The following is a 12,980-nucleotide window of genomic DNA, read 5'->3' on the forward strand; positions in this document are numbered from 1 at the left end:
TTTCATCATTCTTATTAATCTCTCCCAAGCCCACCCCACCCATCCCCTCAGTCTGTGACACATTTTTTTTTTTTTTACTTTCCATGTGGGGCTTGAACTCTGGGCTTGGGCACTGTCCCAGAGCTTTTTTTGCTCAAGGCTAGCACTCTACCACTTTGAACCACAGGACCACTTGTGGTTTTCTGGGGGTTAATTGGAGATAGGACTCTCAGGGGCTTTCCTACCCAGGCTGGCTTTGAACTGCAATCTTCAGATCTCAGTCTCCTGAGAAGCTAGGATTATAAGCATGAGCCACTAGAGCTAGGCTCTGTGACACTCTTATCTGCAAGGAACCACCAGAAAAGGTGAAAGCGGAGCTGTGGTTCAAGTGGTAGAGCGCTAGCTTTGAGTGATAAAGCTCAGGGACAGCACCCAGTCCCTGAGTTCAAGCCCCAGTACTGTCACAAAAGTCAAAGGACAAGGAAGAAAGCTTGGGGGTATAAGGCCAACTGTGGGAATATTGGAAGGCTTCTCTGCTCCTAGGGGATGAATGGTCAGATCTAAAGGTCAGGCTGAACTTCAAGCAGGGTCCTGAATAGAGATAGCAGGGCTGTTCCCAAAGAACTGCAAAGGAATGCAGTTTGGGGAAGAGGGCACAAAAGATTGGCTGGGTTCTTTCTATTCTACTTTGGGATGTTTGCTTAGCAAATTTGGTAAAGTGGAGGGGGTATCTCCTCTGTGCCAGGCAGCCTGGTTGGCACTTTTTGTTTATTTACAGAACAATTCAGTTCATCAGTATTTGCTGAGCTCTCTGAGCAGGTGAGCTGGGGCCATTCATGAAGCAGAGGGCACCACAGGAGCAAAGGATCAAGCTGAAACCCCACAGAGAAGAGCCAAGGGTCCTGTAGGGCTGGAGCAGAGGGAGAACGTGGAAACCTGAAGCAGAAATGAACCGATCTTCTTTCAGTGGAATGGGTCTGGAGAGATCCGAGCAGAGCCCTGGGAGGCCCAGGCTGAGTGGGGGAGGCCCCACCTCAGCACATTCTCTACTCCATGACATTAGAAATAATTAACCTGGGGACTAGAACAGCTGCCACCAACACCCTTCAGGAATTCAGGCCCTCCCCAAATGACACGTCGGCCAGCACTCCCACTGTGCAGTCCTGTGGGAGAAGGAAGTCTCATTAAGTTCTCTCATCAAATGTGCTGACCTCAGGTCACCCATATACCAGCCCTCTTGGCTTCTGGTGACAGCATCCTAGGCTCTCAAGAGCCTGGACTGTCCTCCCACAAGAGAGGATCCCCCAGGATAATTCTCTTCTGGTCAAGGGCCCCATGATGGCATCAGGGGGCTCGTGGAAGCCCTGGAGAGAAAGGTAAGAGCACTGGGTTCAGTACTAGCCTAGCCACTGGTTGACTCTGGCGACTTACAGGCTCTTGCTAGAATTCAGTGGCTTTTGAGATTGGGGCCCTGTGAGTATGGGAACTGGGCAGTCAGGTGACTCAGTCTAGATCTGGCTGAAGTGGGGAGCTCTGATCAAGAGCAGGTGATCCTTTTGGAAAAGGGAGCAAGTAGAGTAGACCAGCACCATGATGGCAGGGAAGTAGAGGGCATTGTGAGTGTGAACAAGAGGTTCCTGGCTCAACCTGGGGTCTGGGGAGACCAGAAATGATGTCCTAGCTAAGACTTAATGGGCAAGAAGGAGTTAGGTGAGAGAAAGAGGAAAAAGCATTCATATGCACAAACCAGCCTGTGCAGGAGGAGGCAGGGAAAAGCAGTCTGTGCTCAGGGGATCACAAAGAAATTCCGTCTGGATAGAGCTTGAGGGAGAAACTTATCAGAGATGAAGTGAGGAGGGGCAGGGTCTAATATGTACAGCCTAGAACTGTTCTGTGGAACCAGGAAAGGGGACTTAGGCCTGGCAGGTGGTGCAGGTACTGGCCTGGCCAAAGGCAAGGTGGTATAGGTGGAAAGGAGGGAGTTCACTCAGGGCTGATGGAGTCTTAGGGGGAGAGGTGACCCAGGAGATAGAGTTCTGACGAGAGGAGATTGGGTTGACTTTACACAATGAATTTGTAAAGCCTGAGGCTCATCCTAAATGGATACAGACTCTAGAAATTATTGGGATTCCCTAGAGAAAAGTATCAAAGAAGAGGGAAGAGGCCCAGTCCCTATAAGGGGCAGAAAGAAAGACAGAGAAGCAGAGTAATTCAAGAGGAGTGGTCACAGAAGCCAAAAGGAGTTTCCAAAGAGAGCAGGATCAGCTGTGACCAGTACCCTTGTGAACTGCTCAAAGATACTGGCCTTGGGTTGTGGGAAGGGGTTTTAATAGTGATGAGGGTGTGTGATCAGGTTTGAGTATGTGCAAAGCCTCTAGACGTACTGAACAGATTGGGTGTGGCATACCCCTTTGAGATGCAAGTAAACAGGCCTAGAGATGATGGAGCGCCCTTGGAGTGGATGGCTATTTGAAGTCTGCTATTGTAATGTGGATATTTACCACATGATGGCGCCAAAGACCAACTCTGGACTTGGGGGTCCGTTTGGGACTCCACCATAGATCGTGTAGATAATGATGTCCCGTCAGGAGAGAGTGCTGCTAGATACCTGGTGACTGAACCCTCACCACCACGAGTCTCTGTCAGACCCTTCTAGTGGTAGACACAAACTGTATCACACACCATAGCCTTTATCAAGGGACCTAGCCTGAAAGAGCCTCAGGGGAACAGCTCATCGCATGATCTAAGAAAGGCAAAGATGTCCCTCCCATTTGTCCCTTAGGAGAAGGGAGTCAGGAAGGAAGGAAGGATGCCCAGCCCTACCCAAGGGACACACAAGTCACCCCACCCCTACCCACAACTAGCCTAGCATGGCCCTGCTCACAGCTCCCCCTAGAGGCCAAAACTGGACCTGCTAGGTCCTTGGCAGAGACCACCTGGTCTTGGAGTCCCAAGGAGAATCTCCCGCCCAGAGTAGAAATTTACACCTTCCAGTGAGGAAGCCAGCATGAAGATATCCTAATGAGTAATGGTCATATTCGCTGAGAAAAAGATGCCATGTTCTCTGTATACCTTTTTGTGGCATAATTAAATACAAAGAACATAATCCAATTAGGGGAAATTCCAATTTCTGGGCATGAATGGTCACTGTTAGCCCTATCAGCTCTCAGAGTCAATGGACATAGACACAAGCTGTCTTTCATCTTTCTCTACTGATATATAAAAATTTCTCTCCTACCTAACCTCACCCTACTCTGACATTACCTCTTTGCCTCTCTTCCAACTTACATAACTTAAATATAACAAGCTCATTTCTATCTCCTACCCATGGATCTTGCTGTTCCCATTTGATATGTTTCCTTCTTATTCAGGTCTCAGCTTCAATGTCACTGCCTCAAAATAGACTTCCTCAGCCACCTTGATTAATAGGAGCCCCTCCTATTACTACAAATTTCATCATGTTCTAAAATCACCTTATCTATATGGTTGCTTCTCCCCCCCCCCACCAGTCCAAGGGCTTGAACTCAGAGTCTAGGCACAATTCTAAGCTTTTTCTTTCTTTCTTTCTTTTTTTTTGTCAGTCGTGGGGCTTGAACTCTGCGCCTGGGTGCTGTCCCTCAGCTCTTCAGCTCAAGGCAAGCGCTCTACCACTTGAGCTACAGTGCCACTTCCGGTTTTCTGGTGGTTTTTATTGGAGATAGGAGTCTCACGCTCTTTCCTGCCCGGGCTGGCTTTGAACCGAGATCCTCAGATCTCAGCCTCCTGAGTAGCTAGGATTACAGGCATGAGCCACCAGCGCCCGGCTAATTCTAAGCTTTTTCACTTGAAACTAGAGCCCCACAACTTGAGCCACATCTCCACTTCTGGTGTTTTGGTGGTTCATTGTAGATAAGAGCCTCATGCTCTGTCCTGCTCCTCTGGCTTTGAACCTTGAACCTCAGATTTCAGCCTCCTGAGTAACTAAGATTACAGGAGTGAGCCACAAACTCTGTGTTGACTTAGCTGTATATGAACTAACTTACTATCTATTTCCTTTTGCTACACTTTAAAGTCCTTCAGAACTACCACTGTGTCCCCAAGTACCCAGAACGATGCCAGAGACATAGCAGTGTTTGGTGTATGCCTGACATCCATTTTCAGTAGCCCTGGAGCATCTAGGAACATGCAAAAACCTCTTTCATCCTCTGTCTCCCTCCAACAGGCCTGATTTAGAAAGCCAGTAATCAACATCTTTAGGCATAGATCTTCTGTTTGAGATCATTGTTTCTTTGAGATAAATTTCGCAAAGGGGAAATTTCAGGGTGAAAGGGAGTTTTACATTCGATATCCTGATATGGACTGAAAACCACCGTTCTGAAATACTCAAACCAATGCTCCACTCTCCTGACAATGTCCATTCATTCATCATGCTCATCATTGCCAGTATCTGGACCAAAAAAAGAGAGAAAGAAAAAAATTTGTTTTGTCGGTCATGGGGCTTGAACTCTGGGCCTGGGCGCTGTCCCTCAGCTCTTCAGCTCAAGGCTAGCGCTCTACCACTTGAGCCACTGTGCCATTTCCGGCTTTTTTCTTATGTGGTGCTGAGGAATCGAACCCAGGGCCTCTGGCATGCAAGGCATGCGCTCTACCACTGAGCCACCTTCCAGCCCCTAGAAAGAAACCTTTTATCTTGTTAGTAATATTTGCATGGAATCCCTCCCCCACCTTTTTGTGCCAGTACTGGGGCTCAAACTCAGGACCTTGTACTCTCATTTAGATTCTCCTCCCCTCAATGCTCACACTCCATCTCTTGAGCCACAGCTCCACTTCTGGCTTTTGGGTGGCTAATTGGAGATAAGTTTCACAGAAGAAGTAGAACTATACCTCAAAGTGGTAGAGCACTATCATTGAGTAGAAAAGCTCAGGGATAGTGCCTAGGCCCTGAGTTCAAGCTCCACGACTGACACACATACAAGAACAACAACAACACTACAAAACCTTGTGTTTGCCAGGCACTGATGGCTCACGCCTTTAATCCTAGCTACTCAGGAGGATGAGATCTGAGGATCATGGTTTATCTCCAATTAACCACCAGAAAACCAGAAATGGCTCTGTGGCTCAAAGTGGTAGAGCACTAGCCCTGACAAAAACAAAACAAAACAAAACTCAGGGATAGTACCCAAGCCCTGAGTTCAAGCCCTATACCCCCTCCCAAAAAAAAAGAGCCAGGCACCAGTGGCTCACACCTGTAATCCTAGCTAAAAGAAGTTGAGATCTAAGGATCACGGTTCAAAGCCAGCCCTGGCAGGAAAGACCATGAGACTCTAATCTCCAATAAACCACTCAGAAAACAGGAAGTGGTACTGTGGCTCAAGTGGTAGAGTGCTCGCCTTGAGCTGAAGAGCTGAAGGACAGCGCCCAGGCCCAGAATTCAAGCCTCACGATTGATTAAAAAAAAAAAAAAAGAGTAAATAGGGCTGGGAATGGTAAAGTCTAGACTAGAACATGGGACAGCATACTGGACCCCAGCCCTTTGACACTTATAATAGGCTGGGGCTGGGGGTATGTGGAAGTTGGCTGTGTGTGAAGTGGAATCCCACACTTAGATCTCTCAGGTCTGCTTCTACTCCACTCTAGATTGAAACCCTTCAGCAGACCCACTTTTCTGGCACTTTTGGTCTTTCCTCACTTGCCCTGATTGATCACTGCTCCTCCAAAAGCTATCTCTAGCACAGAACCTCTCTTTCCTCTACCCAGGAACCCCAGACCTCTCAGATGCCACCTACCCTAACTGACCATATCACTGTCTCCCTAACCTGATCCTCTAGGCCTCCAGATTGAATTGAGAAAGCACTACCTTCCACACATGCCCCAGGCCCAAAGCCCTGCATCTAGGATGCCTCCATCTCCAAATCCCTATGGAGTGCCACACACTGCATACCTCCCAAATACTGTTTTCCATCCCCACTGACCCCAAGGCAGGCCTAGAAATGGCATCCACCTTCAACGTGGCTAGAACAAGAAATGGTACTAACCTCTTTGCTGCCCCATCCCCCCAACTGTCTGAATGCCAATGTCATGCTAATAATACCTTTCTCACAAAGTCCTATGTAGACAACATGCTTTCTCTCTCTTTCTATCTCTCTCTCTCACACACACACATACACACAAATGTGTACAATCTCACAGATATACCCACAACTTTGGTGATAAAGAAGGTGTATAAGCTGAATGCTGGATGCTCACATGTAATCCTCAAGAGGCTAAGATCTAAACATCGAGGTTCAAAGCCAGCCTGGGCAGAAAAGTCTGTGAGACTCTTATCTCCAATAAACTACTCAGAAAAAGCCAGAAGTGGGGCTGTGGCTCAAGTAGTAGAGCTCTAGCCTTGTGCACAGAGGTTCAGGGACAGCGCCCAAGCCCTAAATTCAAGCCCCAGGACTGGGGGTGGGGGTGGGTGAGAAGATGTATATATAAACTTGGGAGATATACCTGATCTGACCAATTGTGTCAGGGATGATGGTAATCTAGACTTTAGTCCTTATGCCTTCCCACCTCCCCCCACCTCCAGCGCTGATGGACACAAATGCTTGGTGACTCTCTGGTGAATGAATGATGTGGCCACAGGTATTATAAAGGGGAGGCTTCTATTCTGTCTCTTCACAGAAAGCTGGGGGCAGGGAGGCTGGATGCCAGAGAGCTATGAACCATGGGAGCTGTGGGGTGGGATAAAAGAAGCCTGTTTTTCTGGATTTTTGGACGTGAGCTGCATAGCTCCCCAAAATAGAGCAGACAGCATCATGTGGGAGCACCGGGTGCTCACTAGGGCCCTTGCTACCCCGTGCCATCTGTTTAGGAGGATTTTTCTTAGAACAAAGTCCACTCCCCGCTCAAAATAAGAACTTCTCTGGGTTGCAAATGCCCATGATTCTTTGCTACACCCCAGCTCAGTGCCATGCAGAGGATGTACCCAGAGAGTACAGAGAGTGATGCCTGACTCAGGCAGCGCCAATCCAACTATGAGTCAGGAAGCCAAGCTGGAGCTCAGACTCAGCCCTTCCTAACCACATGACCTGGATATGTGCTGCTTTCCCTGCTTCAGATGTCTCCTCTGCATCGTGGGTTTCAGATATGTCCTTCATTGGAGGCCAACTCACTAGTAATTGGGAAGAGGCCTGAGATGCAGGACTCTTAGCACCCCATGGTTCTCAGATGCCACACCTCCATCAAGAGCTCTAGGCAGGGGAGCAAGGGCCAGACCAACTCACGGGTGTACCATTACTCACAAGTAGCTCCATCTTCGCTGGTCCTGGTGGTCACAGGCCTGCCCATAGACAAGTACAATAGGTAGTGATGGGGTTTCAGAGGAAGTGAGTGGGGATCTAGAGGATCTGGGTTGAGGGGGCCTTTGAGCTGTTTTCTAATGGAAAAAAGGAAGAAGGGAGGATGGGAGAAAAGATGAGCCAAACCGGGCACCGGTGCTTCACAACTGTAATCCTAGCTACTAACGAAGCTGAGATCTGAGGATCCCAGTTCAAAGCCAGCCCGGTCAGGAAAGTCCATGAGCCTCTTATCTCTAATAAACCACTCTGAAAACCAGAAGTAGTGCTGTGGCTCAAGTGGCAGAGGGCTAGCCTTGAGCTGAAGAGCTGAGGGACAGCACCCAGGCCCAGAGTTTAAGCCCCACGACTGACCCAAAAAAAATTGGGCCTAGTGGACAGCATGTCCACTGCAGGTAGGCTGGAGTAATGGAAGCCAGAGCAGCTCAGGCTTTATCTTGTGAAAGATAAGAAAGTGTAGTCAACTTAGGCTGGATCTCCTGAAAGTCTCATCATAGGCTTATCCTAAGGGCAATAAGGAACCATCAAAACCTCTGAAGAAGGGGAATAATATGATCGGATTGATTATTTGAAAGGTCCTTCTTCCAGGCTGTTGGGTAAAGATTTAGTCACAAAGGTAGACACTGAATGGTCAGGAAAACACAAACAAACAGTAGCTCAGGTCCAGCTATAAGAGAACAGAGAGACATGGCCAGACACAGGTCAGTGTGGCTGGCTGACTGTAAAGAATATGGAAATCATCCATGAAAAATGTGGATTCTGGGGCTGGGTGTGGTGGTTCATGCCTGTAATCCCAGAAACTCAGGAGGTGGAGACTGGGAAGATTACAATTTGAGGCTGACCCTGGCAAAAATTTAGTGAGACTCTATATCTCAACCAAACATGCCAGGCATGGAACATTGTGCCTTGTAATTTCAGCTATTTGGGAGGTATTTAGGAAGATCTTGGTAACTGTGAGATCTTATCTGAAAGTTATATTAAAGGCAAAAAGTGCTGGGGCCTGGCAGAAATCCCTGAGTTTAAACCCCATTACCACCAAAACAAACAATAAGGAAGTAGCCTGGTAAGTGCTTCCCTGGCATGTAGGAAGCCAGGGTCCAAGCCCCAACAGGAGAATGAACTGCATAAGCAGCCCTACGCGTGACTCCTGTTCTAGGTGCTCAAGGAGTATTCACGGAATGAACAAATTTTTAAAAATAAAATGGAGCACTAGGAGTGGGATGGAGGAAGAAATGAATTCAAAAGATATGAAGCAGATAGAATCAAGAAGACAAGGCCCACATACAAAGCATACATCCTTAATCCTAGCACTTGGAAGGCTGAGAGGCAAGATGATCTCAAGTTCAAGGCTATATAGCCTGGGCTATACAGTGCGCTTTAGAATGGTCTCAAACAACAACCAAAAGGACAGGGCAGACAGTTTGAATGGAGATAGGAGTGGGGGTAGTCGAGGGGTCATGAATCTGCTCATTCACCCACTTACTCACGCAACAAATATTTCTTGAACTCCCACTATGGAGACAGGACAATAGTGACCAGTACTGAGGTCCAGGCCCTGCACGTTGCTTAGAGAACAGTCAGGCCTCTAGGCACACATGGGTATGAAAGCCACCTAGCCCTAGTACAAAGGAGGAAGAGAGTCAGCCTGGGGCTGGACAGAGTAACAAGAGGAGGCTGTCTGCAGAAAAGGTATTTGGAAGATGCATGCCTTGCTGAGGAGGTATTTCAGAAGTGGGCAGGGGGTATTGGAGGTGTGGCTCAGTGGTAGGGTACTTGTCTAGCAAGTATGAAGTCACTGGTGCCCGTTTTGGTGCCAGGAAGGCTCATGTGTGCCTGGGTTCAAGTGATCCTTTGCAGGGTTGAGGACAGAGGAAGAGAATGGCATCTTCTGACAATCATGAGACCTGGGAGGCCATCCACAGCTTTGGAACAAGAGGCGGTTCCAGGCAAAAGGTTAGGAGGAGGGCTGGAGAGGCAGAAAACTGGGAGAGGGCCTGGGAGATGGAGTTTGTCAGTGCCTCCAGGGCTCCAGCCCTCAAGGTCTAGATCAGGGGCAGAAGTTTACAGACCTTTTTGAAGTCCCTTGAACCCTGTCTGCATATGGCTTCAGGAGACTGGGTCTGAGGCATGGTATGGGCTCAGTGCCCATGGTTGAAGAGGGCCAACAGTACCTGGTTAATGGGCCATTTGAGCTCCTCCTTTGGCCCGATTGGGGGATCAGATCTCAGCTCCACCTCATCCCATTCCAGAGAAAGGCTATCAGTACAGTGCTGGCTTTGGAAAAGACAGAACACTGGGTCCTATTGCCAAATATGCACCCCCCAGTCTGTATACCCAAACCTTGCCAGGTTTCCCATCTATGAAGCAGGAACAAAGCCCGAGGCTCCTCAGAAACCAGTATCCAGTGAGTAGTGAATGCAGGGCTAGGTTACGCTCCTGACCTTACCAGCCACACAGTGGTAGAAAGGGCTGCCAGGCCCCACAATGGGGAAACTGAGGCTGACTGAAAAGGCAGGGAGGGACGGAGGGAGGGAGGAGGGATGAGCGGCAGTCTGGGCCCAGAAAGTGTGAGATGTTGCCCTTCTTCCCAGAAACTAGCCTTGATTTCTCCAACCCACCCACCCAGCAGTGGCAGCTCCAAGGACATGTTTCAGGGTGAGGGTTCACAGACTGGCGGCCCCGATGGTCTCTGGAGCCACAGGGATCTTGGGGAGATGGCCGAGTAAGGAGGGGGTTCTCTAGCGCCCTCTCCTCTTCCCCATTGTAAGGTTCAAAGGAAATTACCCAAGACGCCCTCGGCGCCCCAAGCTCTCCCCCACCTCCCCACAAGCCATCCATCAGCCCGGTTACCGGAGAGGGCGGAGCGAGCCGTGGGCGCCCCTAGGGGTGCAGGCGCCCAAGGAGCCGGGGGGTGGGGCCCGGCGGGCCGGGGGAGGGAGGGAAGAGGAGGGCGCGAGGGGCGGGGCGGAGGGAGCGGCCGGCGCCAGCGGCGGCGACAGCGGCAGCTGCGGTGCGACCAGGCCGGGCGACACCCGAACACCCCGAACAGCTCCAGGTCCTCGCGCCCCAGCGCAGCCATGTGAGTGTCCGCGCGGTTCCGGGGGCCGCGCCCGGGCCGGAGGCTCCCGGTGCCGCCTCCCCGGTGGGTCCGGGGATCTGCGGCCCTGTCTCCCCTAACCCCATTCCCGGGACTCGCGTTTTCTCCCGCCGCCGCTCCCGATCCCCCCCTCTCTTGGGCGTGGAGGACGCAGCTTCGCCCCACAAAAGCCGCCGCCTCCGGGCCTGGCGCGCCCGGCGCTGCCTCCTTCCCTCCCCCGGCCGGGCCTCGGCGCCGGTGCCCCGGGGCCGTGCGGTGGGCCGGGCGGGAGGGCGGGCGCGGTGCTGCAACCTGGGCCGCGGACCAGCTTTCCTCCTCGCGGAGACGCCCGCTGCCCACGCTGCTGCCGGGGAGGCTTGGCCTGCAAATGGGGAGGGGGCTCGGGCGGCTTTCCAGATGAGCTAATCTTCCTGGCCCCGCGGGCCGACCTAAGCTGCTTTGGAAAGGCCAGGCCCGGGGTAACAGGCGCAGGCGGGGGGCCGACCCTCGCCGTCCCTGCAAATGGAGGCTGCGATGGGGACTCCCACGGCACCCGGGCCCGGACACCCTGCAGAACTGGTTTGGGGAAGGGGTTGCTCACCAGGCTAAGTCAGCCTCGGTACCCTCTGACCTCCTGTCCTGGGTGAAGCCCGAGTCTGGCCTATCCAACCCATCGAAGGCAGTTCTGATGCAGGTCCAGGAGGATCTCCTCAGTACCTACTGTGTGCAGTCCCCACGGGACAACAACCGTGCTTCGCCACCATTTGTGGGGCTGTGCCCTGAGCCTGCCACATGCCGCAGGGGAGGGTTATTACCATCTGGCAGATGTAGAACCGGGCCCAGAGACGTTAGTAACATTCTCAAGGTCACACAGCTGGTTTGAGGGAGAAGCAAGAATTAGATAAGAATTCTTGCCCCCCCCCTGCGCCATCCTCCTCCGTAGTACTGACGGTGGGGGCGTGTGAGGACGGGATGGATCACCTATCCACGTGTCCTCTTAGAGGAAAGGGACTGCCATGGCTCGCTCTTCCACCCAGGATCCCGTTCCTGGGTCCTTTGGGCAGCGGCGGGAAAGGAGCCAGACGGGCAGTCTCAGGGGGTCGGAGCTCGTATGGGAACGGGGAGGGGGGAAAGCAAGGCTCCGGGCTAGGTCCTGCTCAGGTGGGAAATCTGGCGAGCAGGGCGCGGGTGAGTCACCGCAGTCCCGCTCCTCCGTCACCACTGGACTTGCGTCCTAGTCAGGCCTGGCCCTGACTAGGATCGGGAATGTAACCAGCTGACCAGGGGAGGAGGCCGGCAGGAAGTGAGGCCATTGGGCCGCCTCCGCCCGGTTCCGGGGTGGGGGGTCTCAGGCTGCGCAGCCCCCCCTCTCCCCCCCCCCCGCTTCTCTCCGCATTCTGGTTGGCAGCTGCGGGATGACGTCAGCAGCCGGGTTTGGGGCAGTTGCCATGGAGACAGGGACAGGCTCTGGAGCGACCCCCTTCCGCCTTGCAGCTACCCCTAGCCCAGTTATTTTTAGCGTCTGTTTACCTCAGGCTGGGGCGGCCCTGCAATAAGGGCCGGGCTGGGCTAGAGGGACTGCCGGACCGGCGGCTTCCCTGCCCGTGGCGCTGGGCAGTGCCCAGGGGCAGATCTCCCGCCCCACTCAGGTGGGAGGTATAGGGGGACCAGGGACCATGAATACAGGTCAGGATTTCATCCACTGCTGCCCAGAGCTGACTGCTGCAAGTCCAGGATTCTTTCCTATGTCTAGAATACGCTGAAGAGAAGACAGGAGTTCAGAGAGACCAGTTGAGATGGCATCTCTTCCCTAGCTCAAAGGGTTCATCCCTTTCCATCCACTCTCAGCAAGGGAGGCCCTGCCCACCTGCCCCCTGAAACGGTCAGACAGAGGTACATTTGGATGACCATTTAAGAGGGACATTTGCACCAACAGTTACACACCCTGGTTCCTCTGGGAGTAGGAGGTAGGGACAATAAAGTCCCAGCCAGAAAAAGAAAGTTGATGGGACAGTCAACACACTTGAGAATCCCAAGACAGCTCCACCCTGCCCCATCTGCAGGGAGCTGAACCTCCTGTCTGATGGCATATGGTATAATCAGTGGGCGGGAAGAGAGAATCGTAGAGCATGAAGGCAAGTTCGGGTGCTCAGACTTTAAATCAGCAAGTCAGGTTACCTGTCGAGACAGCTCTGCTTTTCCCATGCACCTCCCTCCCTCTCTCATCTCTCAAGTGCCTAGGCCCTAGGTGGAAAGCCCCCAAACAGACAGACCCCATCCTCCACAAGGTTCAGGCTGGTGGGAAAAAAAAGAGATCTTAAAGGAGAACTGACAACTGAGTTATATGACCTCAGGGATCAGAGAGAGGAAGCTTTAGAGGCACCAAAAAGGAGGAACCAACCCAGGGAGGCTTCTTGGAGGAAGAAGTTAAGAGGATCAGATTTGAAGATGAAGGAGCTAGTCAGGACAAGAGGGTATAGGAGCAATGGGAGTTACTGCTGGGATAATGGTAAACCTTGAGCAGTGGCCCTAGCCAGAAGGCAGGGCACTGGAAGGAAGAGGACAGACCCAGAGGGCTTGCCCGACGTCATGAGTCTAGGCTGTAC

The 12,980-nt window shown here is 51.9% G+C and overlaps 1 protein-coding gene across 2 annotated transcripts in view; it reads left to right on the forward strand.

The window, feature by feature from the left end:
• The first annotated feature begins 1,319 nt into the window (after nucleotides 1–1,319).
• Fam65a (family with sequence similarity 65, member A) overlaps nucleotides 1,320–12,980 on the forward strand; it is a 28,514-nt gene continuing 16,853 nt past the window's right edge. The window contains exon 1 of one of the 2 annotated variants that reach the window (XM_013012916.1): nucleotides 1,320–1,355. The gene's annotated coding sequence lies outside the window, so the exon portion shown is untranslated. Of the gene's footprint in view, nucleotides 1,356–10,317; nucleotides 10,378–12,980 lie in introns of those variants that run through there. The other variant, XM_013012915.1, reaches the window with a different exon arrangement.

Source organism: Dipodomys ordii, unplaced genomic scaffold, assembly GCF_000151885.1.
Source record: "Dipodomys ordii isolate 6190 unplaced genomic scaffold, Dord_2.0 Scaffold18, whole genome shotgun sequence".
Classification (NCBI taxonomy): domain Eukaryota; kingdom Metazoa; phylum Chordata; class Mammalia; order Rodentia; family Heteromyidae; genus Dipodomys; species Dipodomys ordii.